Raw genomic sequence first — 12454 nt, 5'->3', positions numbered from 1 at the left:
AAATTTTTGATCACTTACAGCACCTGTTTGAACCTGGTGATTACGCTCAGCTCCGTCTTGAAGCTGCCAGCATTCGTGACCCTTTGCATTATCCTGCTATTTATCTAAACAATATGGACACTGCAAAATTTTAGACTGTGCCAGTACTCCCCTGAAAAGTAAGAGAGAATTTTGTTTTGATCAGACTTTCTGCCTGTCTGTCATTATTGTGAAAGATATTGGGGGCATGGTACGCAGAACCCTGCAGTCTATCCCCTGGTCCAAAATTATAGACAAAAGGTGGTGGTATTTAATTGATCTAAATAACAGTGACAATAATCTCTAGTTCCACCCCCCCCGCCACGGGCAGGGACATCTTTCACTATATCAGGTTGCTCAAAGCCCCATTCAAAATGACTTTGACCACTTCCAGGGATGGAGCATCCACAAGTTTTCTGGGCATCCTGTTCCAGTGTCTCTCCAACTTGATAGGAAAGAATTTCTTCCTAATGTCTAATCTAAACCTACCCTTTTTTAGTTTAAAACCATTACCTCTTATCCTACCACTACAGTCCCTTCTAAAATTCTCTCTCCATCTGTCTTATAAGCCCCCTTTTAAGTATTATCATAGAATCATTAAGATTGGAAAAGACCTCCAAGAGCATCTGGTCCAACCATTACCCTACCACCAATATCACCCACTAAACCATGTCCCTAAGCACCATGCCCAACCTTTCCTTAAACACCCCCAGGAAGGGTGACACCACCACCTCCCTGAACAACACGTTCCAATGCCTGACTACTCTTTCTGAGAAGAAATGTCTCCTAATTTCCAACCTAAACCTCCCTTGCCGCAACTTGAGGCAATTCCCTCGTCCTGTCACTAGTTATCTGAGAGAAGAGGCCGACATCCAGCTCCCCACAGCCTCCTTTCAGGTAGCTGTAGAGAACAATAAGGTCTCCCCTGAGCCTCCTCTTCTCCAGACTAAAGAAACCCAGTTCCCTCAGCCACTCCTCATAGGACTTGTGTTCCAGACCCTTCACCAGCTTTGTAGCCCTTCTCTGGACACGTTCCAGGGCCTCGATGTCCTTCTTGTAGTGAGGGGCCCAAAAGTGAACACAGTGTTTGAGGTGTGGCCTCACCAGAGCAGAGTACAGGGGGATGATCACCTCCCTGGTCCTGCTGGCTACACTATTCCTGATACGAGCCAGGATGCTGTTGGCCTTCCTGGCGTCCTGGGCACACTGTGGGCTCATGTTCAGGTGAGCATCGACCAACACCCCCAGATCCTTTTCCTCTGCACAGCTTTTGAGCCACTCTCCCCCAAGCCTGTAGCATTGCATGGGGTTGTTATGTCCAAAGCGCAGGGCCCAGCACTTAGCCATGCTGAACCTCATCCCATTGGCCTCTGCCCATCGATCCAACCTGTCCAGGTCCCTCTGCAGAGCCTTCCTACCCTCCGGCAGATCGACACTTGGTGTTGCCTGCAAACTTACTGAGGGTGCACTCACTTCCCTCATCCAAATCATCAATAAAGTTATTAAAGAGGATGGGCCCCAATACCGACCCCTGGGGAACACCACTCATGACTGGTCGCCAGCTGGATTTCACTCCATTCACCACCACTCTCTGGGCCCAGCTGTCCAGCCAATTTTTAACCCAGCAAAGAGTGTACCTGTCCAAGCCATGGGCTTCCAGCTTCTCCAGGAGAATATTGTGGGAGACCATGTCAACAGCTTTGCTGAAGTCTAGGTAGACTACATCAACAGCCTTTCCCTCATCCACCAGGCAGGTCATCCAGTCATAGAAGGAGATGAGATTGGTCAGGCAGGACTTGCCTTTCATGAACCCATGCTGGCTGGGCCTGATCCCCAGGTTGTCCTGCACATGCTGTGTGATTGCATTCAAGATGACCTGTCCCATCACCTTTCCTGGCCCTGAGGTCAGGCTGACAGACCTGTAGTTCCCCAGATCCTCCTTATGATCCTTCTTATAGATGGGCATCACATTAGAAGGTCTCCAACCATCCAGGACCTCTCCAGATGACCATGACTGCTGATAGATGATGGAAAGCAGCCCAGAAATCACATGCGCCAACTCCCTCGGCACCTTCGGGTGGATCCTATCTGGCCCCATGGACTTGTGACAGTCCAGGTGTTGCAGCAGGTCTCTGTTTCCACCTGAACTGTGGGGGGTTTCTTCTGCTCCCCATCCCTGACTTACAGGTCGGGAGGCTGAGTACCTCGAGGATAAATGGTCTGACTAGTAAAGACAGATGTAAAGAAGGCATTAAGAACCTCAGCCTTTTCCTTATCCTCAGTAGTCATTTTCCCCCCTGCGTCCAGTAAAGGATGGAAATTCTCCTTGGCTCTCCTCTTACCATTAATATACTTGTAAAAACAGTTTTTGTTATCCTTTACCATAGTGGCCAGGTTGAGCCTGTACTGGGCTTTGGCCTTCCTGATGTTTTCTCTGAATATGCTGTCAACTTCCTTGTACTCTCCCCGAGTTGCCTGTCCCTTCTTCCACTGGACATAAACTCTCTTTTTCTCCCGGACACTCAGTAAAAGTTCCCTGTTCAGCCATGATGGTCTTCCTCCCCGCCGGCTCATGTTATGGCACACAGGGACAGACTGCTCCTGCACCTTGAAGACTTACTTCTTGAGAAGCATCCAGCCTTCCTGGACCCCTCTGCCCTTCAGGACTGACTCCCAAGGGACTCTCCCTACCAGCGTCCTGAACAGTTCAAAGTCTGCCCTCCGGAAGTCCAAGACAGCAGTTTTACTGACCCCCCTCCTGACTTCACCAAGAATAGAGAACTCCACCATTTCATGGTCACCCTGCCCAGTTCCCGACCACCACATCTCCCACCAGTCCTTCTCTGTTCATGAACAGTAGGTCTAGTGGGGCACCCCTCAGGTAGATTCACTAACCAGCTGAATCAGGAAGCTATCTTCCATACACTCCAGGAACCTCCTAGAGTGCTTCCTCAGGGCTGTATTGTATTTCCAGCATATATCTGGGAAGTTCAAGTCCCCTGTGAGAACAAGTGCTGGTGACTGCGCGACTTCCACCAGGTGCTTGTAGAATGCCTCATCCATCTCTTCATCCTTGTTTAGAGGTCTATAACAGACCCCCAACAGGATGTCCGCCTTGTTGGCCATTCCCCTGATCCTTATCCATAGGGACTCTACCTAATCATTCCCAGCCCCGACCTCAACAACATGAAAACTCTCTCTAATATGGAGAGCCACGCCACTGCCCCTTCTTTGTTGCCTGTTCCTTCTGAAGAGCTTATAGACATCCATTGCAGCACTCCAGTTGTGGGAGTGGTCCCACCACGTTTCAGTGATGGCAAGTGATGGTTATAGTTTGCCTGCTGCACAATGGCTTCCATCTCCTCCTGTGTGTTGCCCATGCTGCGTGCATTAGTGTAGATACACTTCAGTTGCGCCATCGCTCTCACCCCTAACCCTGGCATTGCTCCCCCAGGTTCATCTCTATCGAGCCTCATTTCATCCCCTTCCCCCTTCATACCTAGTTTAAAGCCCTCTCAACAAGCCCTGCCAGCTCCTGGTCTAGGATCCCTTTCCCCCTTTGAGACAGGTGGGACCCATCTGCAGCCATCAGGCCAGGTGCTGAGTAAACTGCCCCATGGTCAAAAAAAAAACACAAATGGCACCAGCTTGTCAGCCACTGAAAGGCTCCAATGAGGTCTCCCCGAAGCCTTCTCTTCTCCAGGCTGAACAACCCCAATTCTCTCAGCCTTTCTGCATAGGAGAGGTGCTCCAGTCCTCTGATCATCTTCGTGGCCTTCCTCTGGGCTTGCTCCAACAAGTCTATATCCTTCTTATGCTGGGGTCCCCAAAGCTGAACCCAGTACTCCAAGTGGGGCCTCATGAGGGCAGAGTAGAGGGGGGGAATCACCTCTATTGACCTGCTGGCCACGGTTCTTTTGATAGAGCCCAGGATATGGTTGGCTTTCTGGGCTGCAAGTGCACACTGCAAGCTCATGTCCAATTTTTCATCTACCAATATCCCCAAGTCTTTCTCTTCAGGGCTGCTCTCAATCCGTTCATCTTCCAGTCTGTACTCATGTCTGGGATTGCTCAGACTCAGGTGCAGCACCTTGCACTTAACCTTGTTAAGCTTCATAAGGTTCATGTGGGCCCACCTCTCAAGCCTGTCAAGGTCCCTCTGGTTGGCAACCCTTCCCTCTAGAGTATCAACTGCACCACTCAGCTTGTTGTCATATGCATAATTGCTGAGGGTGCACTCAATTCCTCTATCTATGTCATTAATGAAAATATTAAGTGGTATTGGTTCCAGCATGGATCCTTGAGGGACACCACTCATTATTGGTTTCCACTTGGACACTGAGCCATTAACTGTAACTCTTTGGACATGGCCTTTCAGCCAATTCCTTATCCACTGAACAGTCCATCCATGAAACCCATACCCCTTCAATTTAGAGGTAAGAATGTTATGGGCGACCATATCCAAGGCCTTACAGAAGTCCAGGTAGATGGCATCCATTACTCTTTCCTTATCCACAGATGCTGTCAGTCCATTGTAGAAGGCCACCAGATTAGTCAGGAAGAATTTGCCCTTGGTAAAGCCATGTTGGCTATCTCAAATTACCTCTCTGTCTTCCATATGCCTTAACATGGTTTCCAGGAGGATCTGTTCCATGATCTTACTGGGTACAAAGGTGGGGCTGAGCAGTCTCTAGTTCCCAGGGTCATTCTCGATGATCCTTATGGGTCCCTTCCAACTTGGGATATTCTATGATTCTATTTTGGGGCGACTAGTTAAAGAGTTAAAGGTTCAGGGGCACAGGTTGTGTTTGCCTCTGTCCTTCTGATAGGGGGGATCAATGCTGACAAGCAGACTCGTCATATTAACACGTGGCTTCGGGACTGGTGCAACTGGCATAACTTTGGCTTTGTTGATCATGGGAAGGTCTACGTGACACCAGGCCTGCTGGCACCAGATGGGATGCCCCTCTTTCAGAGGAGGAAAAGGATTTTTGCTCAGGAGTTAGTGGGGCTGATCGATAGAGCTTTAAAATAAAGTCAAGGGGGGAAGGGGATAAAACCAGGCACGCCGGTGATAAGCTAAGGGATGGTGTGCTAGAATCAGAGGGACTGTGTCCTAGTGAGGTCCTTCGGTCTGCTCCACAAGGTGCTGTGTGCAGGGAGGCGCATTTGAAGTGCTTCTACACAAACGCACGCAGTATGAGGAATAAAATGGATTAGCTAGAAGTCGTGGCCCAGTCCCACAGCTACGATATCATTGGCATAAGCGAAACCTGGTGGGATGAGTCCTGTGGCTGGCGTGTCGCAATAGATGGTTACAGGCGCTTCAGGAGGGACAGGCAGGGTAGGCGAGGTGGCGGGGTGGCAATGTATGTGAAGCATGGGCTGGACTGTGTGGAACTTCAAGTTGGCAATGGCCAAGTTGAGAGCCTTTGGGTAAGGATTAAGGGACGAACAAATAAAGGGGATGTCGTTGTGGGAGTCTATTACAGACCACCCGGCCAGGACGACAACGCCGATGAATTAGTCTTTGCAGAACTAAGAGATGCCTCGAGATCAACTCCCCTTGTCCTTATGGGGGATTTCAACTTGCCAGACATCAACTGGGATCACCACACGGCTGACACGAGCAAGTCCAGGAGGTTCATAAAGCACCTAGATGATAACTTCTTGGTGCAGGTGCTAAGGGAGCCAAATAGGAAAGGTGCCCTCCTAGATCTGTTGCTGGAGAACAGAGAGGCTCTTGTGGGAGACATGGCAATTGGTGGCCGTCTCGGTCATAGTGACCATGAAGTGGTTGAGTTTAGAATTTATGGTGACAGAAGGAAAACTGCCACCAAAACTTCAGCCCTGGATATGGGGAAAGCAGACTTCAGGCTGCTCAGGGAACTAGTCAGCAAGGTCCCCTGGGAAACTGCTTTTGAAGGCATTGGCGTCCATCAGCGCTGGTCAGTCTTTAAGCACTGCCTCCTAAAAGCACAGGATCAGGCAATTCCAAAATATCGGAAGTCAGGCAAGCGGGGCAGAAGGCCGGCCTGGCTGACCAGGGATCTTCTACTGGAGCTTAGGCGAAAAAAGAAAGTGTACGGCTGCTGGAAGGAGGGTCAGGCGACGAGGAAGGAATACAGGGATGCTGTTCGTGTTTGTAGGGAGAAAATTTGTGTGGCCACAGCCCAACTAGAGTTGAAGCTGGCCATGTCTGTGGGAGACAATAAAATGGGCTTTTTTAGATATGTGAACGGAAAAAGGAGAACCAAAGAAAACATAGGTCCGCTACTAGATGGGGAAGGTCACCCCACAGACAAGGACATAGGCAAAGCAGAGATGTTTAACGCCTTCTTCGCCTCTGTCTTCAACACTGATGATGGGCTTCGGGACCCAGGGTGCCCTGAGCTGGAGGACCATGACGGTGGGAATGACAAACTCCCAACCGACCCTGAACGTGTGCGGGATTTGCTGCTCCACCTGGATCCATACAAGTCCATGGGTCCGGATGGGATTCATCCCAGGGTGCTTAAAAAGCTGGCTGATGTCATTGCGGGAACTCTCTCAATTGTTTTTCAATGGTGTTGGGAATCTGGAGAGGTCCCATTGGACTGGAAGCTGGCAAATGTTGTGTCAATTTTCAAGAAGGGTAAGAAAGAAGACCCTAGCAATTACAGGCCTGTCAGTCTCACGTCAGTGCCTGGTAAAATTATGGAGAGGATGATCCTTGAAGTTATTGAAGCACACCTGGGGGACAGTGCAGTCATTGGTCCCAGCCAACCTGGGTTCAGGAGGGGTAGGTCCTGCTTAACATATTGGATTTCCTTTTATGATAAGATCAGCCACCTAGTCGATCAAGGGAAACCAGCTGATGTGATCTTTTTGGACTTCAGCAAAGCTTTTGACACGGTTTCCCATAGGATCCTACTCGACAAAATGTCCAGCATACGGCTAAACAAAAACATCATATGATGGGTGAGCCATTGGCTGACGGGCAGGGCTCAAAGGGTTGTGGTAAATGGGGTTACATCTGGCTGGCGGATGGTCACTAGTGGGGTCCCTCTAGGCTCCATTTTAGGGCCAGTCCTCTTCAATGTTTTTATAAACGATTTGGATGAAGGACTATAAGGTGTTTTGAGCAAATTTGCTGACGACACCAAACTTGGAGGAGTTGTGGACTCGGCTGAGGGTGGAAAGGCCTTGCAGAGAGATCTGGACAGACTGGAGAGCTGGGCGATCACCAACCACATGAAGTTTAACAAAAGCAAGTGCCGGGTCCTGCATCTGGGACGGGGCAATCCTGGCTATACGTACAGACTGGGCGACGAGACTCTGGAGAGCAGCCCCGCAGAGAGGGATCTGGGGGTTGTGGTTGACAGCAAGTTGAATATGAGCCAGCAGTGTGCCCTGGCAGCCAGGAGGGCCAACCGTATCCTGGGATGCATCAAGCACGGCACTGCTAGTCGGTCGAGGGAAGTGATTGTCCCGCTCTACTCTGCGCTTGTGCGGCCTCACCTCGAGTACTGTGTGCAGTTCTGGGCACCACAGTACAAAAAGGACATTAAACTGTTGGAGAGTGTCCAGAGGAGGGCGACGAAGATGGTGAAGGGCCTAGAGGGGAAGACATATGAGGAGCGGCTGAGGTCACTTGGCCTGTTCAGCCTGGAGAAGAGGAGGCTGAGGGGAGACCTCATCGTGGTCTACAGCTTCCTTGCGAGGGGGAGTGGAGAGGCAGGTGACCTATTCTCCGTTATCAACAGTGATAGGATCCGCGGGAACGGTGTTAAGCTGAGGCAGGGGAAGTTTAGGCTAGACATCAGGAAGAGGTTCTTCACCGAGAGAGTGGTCGCACACTGGAACAGGCTCCCCAGGGAAGTAGTCACTGCACCAAGCCTGTCTGAATTTAAGAAGCGATTGGACTGTGCACTTAGTCACATGGTCTAAACTTTTGGGCAGACCTGTGCGGTGCCAGGAGTTGGACTTGCTGATCCTTATGGGTCCCTTCCAACTCAGGATATTCTGTGATTCTATGATGTAATCAATCTGCCAGGCCTCTCCATATTTATATTTCAGCCATTGTCCTCCATACCAGAGAGGCTTTAAGCACTTGGCTTGCTTGATTGAAGCATGTTTCACAGTCATGGATAATCTGTACAATAGTGTCCATGGTCAGGTCCACCCCTTGATCACGAGCCCACCTATATGTTGTATTTAGTTAGGCATTGGAATGGATTGCCCAGAGTGGTGGTAGAGTCACTGTCCCTGGGGGTGTTTAAGAAAAGGTTCGATCTGGTACTTTGGTACATTTTTTAGTTGGTAATATTGGTCGTTGGGGGACTGTTGCACTTGATGATCTTTGAAGTCTTTTCCAACCTTAATGATTCTATGATCTCTTCCTCGATGGCCTGAGGTGGAAGCCACTGTGCAACAGGCAAGCTATGATTTGGTTGCCATCACTGAAACGTGGTGGGACCACTCCCATGACTGGAGTGCTGCAATGTCTGGCTATAGGCTCTTCAGAAGGGACAGGCAGCACAGAAGGGGTGGTGGTGTGGCTCTCTATATTAAAGAGTGTTTTGATGTTGTGGAACTTGAGACTGGGACTGATAAGGTTGAGTCCCTATGGGTTAGGATCAGCGGGAAGGCCAACAAGGCAGGCATCCTGGTGGGGGTCTGTTATAGACCGCCGAACCAGGATGAGGAGATGGATGAGGAGTTCTACAGGCAGCTGGCAGAAGGTGCGTGTTGTGGTTTAGCCCGGCTGGCAGCCAAACACCACACAGCCGTTCGCTCACCCTCCCCCCTCCCTCTCCGGGATGGGGGAGAGAAACGGGAAAGTGAAGTCTGTGAGTTGAGATAAAGACAGTTTATTAAGACAGGGAAAATAATAACAATAATAACAATAATAATAATAATAGTATTAATAGTAATAATGTGTACGAAATAAGTGATGCACAATGCAATTGCTCACCACCCGTTGACCGATGCCCAGCCTATCCCCGAGCAGCCGGCCCCCCCTCCACCCCAGCTAGCCACCCCTATATATTGTTCAGCATGACGTCAGATGGTATGGAATACCCCTTTGGCCAGTTTGGGTCAGCTGTCCTGGGTCTGTCCCCTCCCAGCTCCTGCTGCATCCCTAGCCTGCTCGCTAGCAGGACAGAGAGAGGCTGAAAAGTCCTTGGCTTGGTGTAAGCACTGCTCTACAACAATTAAAACATCAGCATGTTATCAGCGCTCTTCTCATCCTAATCCAAAACATAGCACCCTGCCAGCTACTAGGAGGAAAATTAACTCTGTCCTACCTGAAACCAGGACAGATATCCACCCCTTATTCCATACCATTTATGTCATGCTCAGGTTACACTCTTTCCAATACCTTCTAATTAATCACCATTTTCATCTATGATATATAGCAACCATGGTAGTGATGACATAGTGTTATATGATAATTAACATACTACAATTCAACTCATGGGCTATTCTCACCCAATATTAGGTCCCCTTGAGGTACACACCGGACCTCCCCATTCTTTTGCATTACCCACCAAGTGCATCCAGGTCCCTGGGCAAAAGCAATCCCACGAATGGGCTTGCCTTTTCCTGAGGCAGGAGTAGACTTTGAGCTATTCAGGACACTGGTTGGCAGAGTCCCTTGGGAGGTGGTTCTGAAGGGCAGAGGAGTCCGGGAAGGCTGGGCACTCTTCAAGAAGGAAATCTTAAAGGCTCAGGAGCAGTCTGTCCCCACGTGCCCAAAGACAAGCCAGCGCGGAAGAAGACTGGCCTGGATGAACAGAGAGCTGTGGCTAGAGCTTAGGAGAAAAAAGAGGGTTTATGATCTTTGGAAAAGAGGGCAGACCACTCAGGAGGACTATAAGGATGTTGCGAGGCTGTGCAGGGACAAAATTAGAAAGGCCAAAGCCCATCTGGAGCTCAATCTGGCTACTGCTGTTAAAGATAACAAAAAATGTTTTTATAAATATATAAACACGAAAAGGAGGACTAAGGAGAATCTCCATCCTCTACTGGATGCGGGGGGAAACTTAGTGACAAGAGATGAGGAAAAGGCTGAGGTGCTTAATGCGTTCTTTGCCTCAGTGTTTAGCACCAAGACCAGTTGTTCTCTGGATACCCAGTCCCCTTGATATGCAGAAACACTCCACAACTCACAATGAAATAAGTTATAGAGTGGGTATGCGTTTATTTCGGCGCTGGGAGCGTAAGGGATAATTCCTCAAAGTTACGCTCACACTTAACAATGTGTGCCCTAGCTATATACAGTGTAAGTTTACATATGCATGAATTTTGTAATGCGCTTATACATATGCATACCCTGTGCCATCTCGTATTATAATTAGTTCCAAGAACTAATCTACATGTGGTCCTCCCATCCGCGCCTGCATGCTGCTCTCTGGTGGTCGTCTCAGGTGGTCTCTCGAGACGAAGTAAGGCTCTTCCTTCCTCTTCCTTGTATCTGAACTTTTTACCTTTTCTTCTGGCGCTTGCGCTTTGGGTCTTTGGCTCTTCTTTGAACTACAGGAGCGGTTTCAGCTGGTTCTTGAGACAGGTTCTCTATCTTCATTAGGAGTAACCCTTTGTGAGGGGCCCCAAAACTTCTTGCTCCAATTAATTTGTACAGTAGTTAGCAGCAACATCTGCTAGTTCAATACAGCAGTGTAGGTATTCATTAATCAGCATCTCATCTACTAAGATGCTCTTATCTCCCTTTCACTCTTAGATGGTGGAAGGGGATGGAGAGCAGAATGTGACCCTCATAATTCATGAGGAAATGGTTGGCAACCTGCTACAGCACTTAGATGTACGCAAGTCGATGGGGCCGGATGGGATCCACCCGAGGGTACAGAGAGAACAGGCGGAAGAGCTGGCCAAATAGCTTTCCATCATTTATCAGCAGTCCTGGCTACCAGGGAAGGTCCCAGTCAACTGGTGGCTAGAAGAATGTTTAGGGGGGGAATGATTCAGCAGGCAGCTATGCAAGAATGGGAAAGAGCTAACACCCCCCGCCCCGGACCGAGAGTAATTCCGATAGAGCAGAAATATCTGCTTATCTAACTGCGATAATAACAACCCACAACATAGAAATCATATGAGAGACTCGGGGTCAGAATGAGAAAGTACTCGGGGATAAATCCTGAGGACCCAGTAGCCTAAGGGCTCTTTAAAGTTTATTTTGTGATTAAAGCTTGGGCAGATATGCAGAAAATGCTGCAGAAGGTGGGAGGATGGAGTGAACAGTGTATGAAGGTGTATGCCAGGAGGGGAGATGAGAAGGAGAGAAGGAAACAAATGGTATTCACAGCGTACTGGGTCCGCGAGGGTAATGAGAGAACTGGTGGAAGAGCTGGCCAAGCCACTTTCTATCATTTATCGGCAGTCCTGGCTATCAGGGAAGGTCCCAGTCAACTGGTGGCTAGCAAATGTGATGCCTATCTACAAGAAGGGTCGGAAGGTGGACCCAGGAAACTATAGGCCTGTTAGTTTGACCTCAGTGCCAGGGAAGCTAATGGAGCAGATTATCTTGAGTGTCATCACGCGGCACTTGCAGGGCAACCAGGCGATCAGGCCCAGTCAGCATGGGTTTATGAAAGGCAGGTCCTGCTTGACGAACCTGATCTCCTTCTATGACAAAGTGACACACTTAGTGGATGAGGGAAAGGCTGTGGATGTGGTCTACCTTGACTTCAGTAAGGCTTTTGACACCGTTTCCCACAGCATTCTCCTGAAGAAACTGGCTGCTCTTGGCTTGTACTGGCGTACGCTTCGTTGGGTTAAAAACTGGCTGGGTAGCCGGGCCCAAAGAGTCGTGGTGAATGGAGTTAAATCCAGTTGGAGGCCGGTCAGTAGTGGAGTCCCCCAGGGCTCAGTACTGGGGCCAGTCCTCTTTAATATCTTTATCGATGATCTGGATGAGGGGATTGAGTGCACCCTCAGTAAGTTTGCAGACGACACCAAGGTAGGTACATGTGTTGATCTGCTTGAGGGTAGGAAGGCTCTGCAGGAGGATCTAGATAGGCTGGACCGATGGGCTGAGGCCAACTGTATGAAGTTCAACAAGGCCAAGTGCCGGGTCCTGCACTTGGGGCACAACAACCCCAAGCAGCGCTACAGGCTGAGAGATGAGTGGCTGGAAAGCTGCCTGGCAGAGAAGGACCTGGGAGTACTGGTTGATAGTCGGCTGAATATGAGCCAGCAGTGTGCTCAGGTGGCCAAGAAGGCCAACAGCATCCGGGCTTGTATCAGAAGCAGTGTGGCCAGCAGGGCTAGGGAAGTGATTGTCCCCCTGTACTCGGCTCTGGTGAGGCCGCACCTCGAGTACTGTGTTCACTTTTGGGCCCCTCACTACAGGAAGGACATCGAGGTGCTCGAGCGAGTCCAGAGAAGGGCAACGACGCTGGTGAGGGGTCTGGAGAACAAGTCTTACGAGGAGCGG

This window comes from Cygnus olor, assembly GCF_009769625.2.
Source record: "Cygnus olor isolate bCygOlo1 chromosome W unlocalized genomic scaffold, bCygOlo1.pri.v2 SUPER_W5, whole genome shotgun sequence".
In the NCBI taxonomy this organism is placed as follows: Eukaryota; Metazoa; Chordata; class Aves; order Anseriformes; family Anatidae; genus Cygnus; species Cygnus olor.
This window is presented reverse-complemented; position numbering follows the sequence as displayed.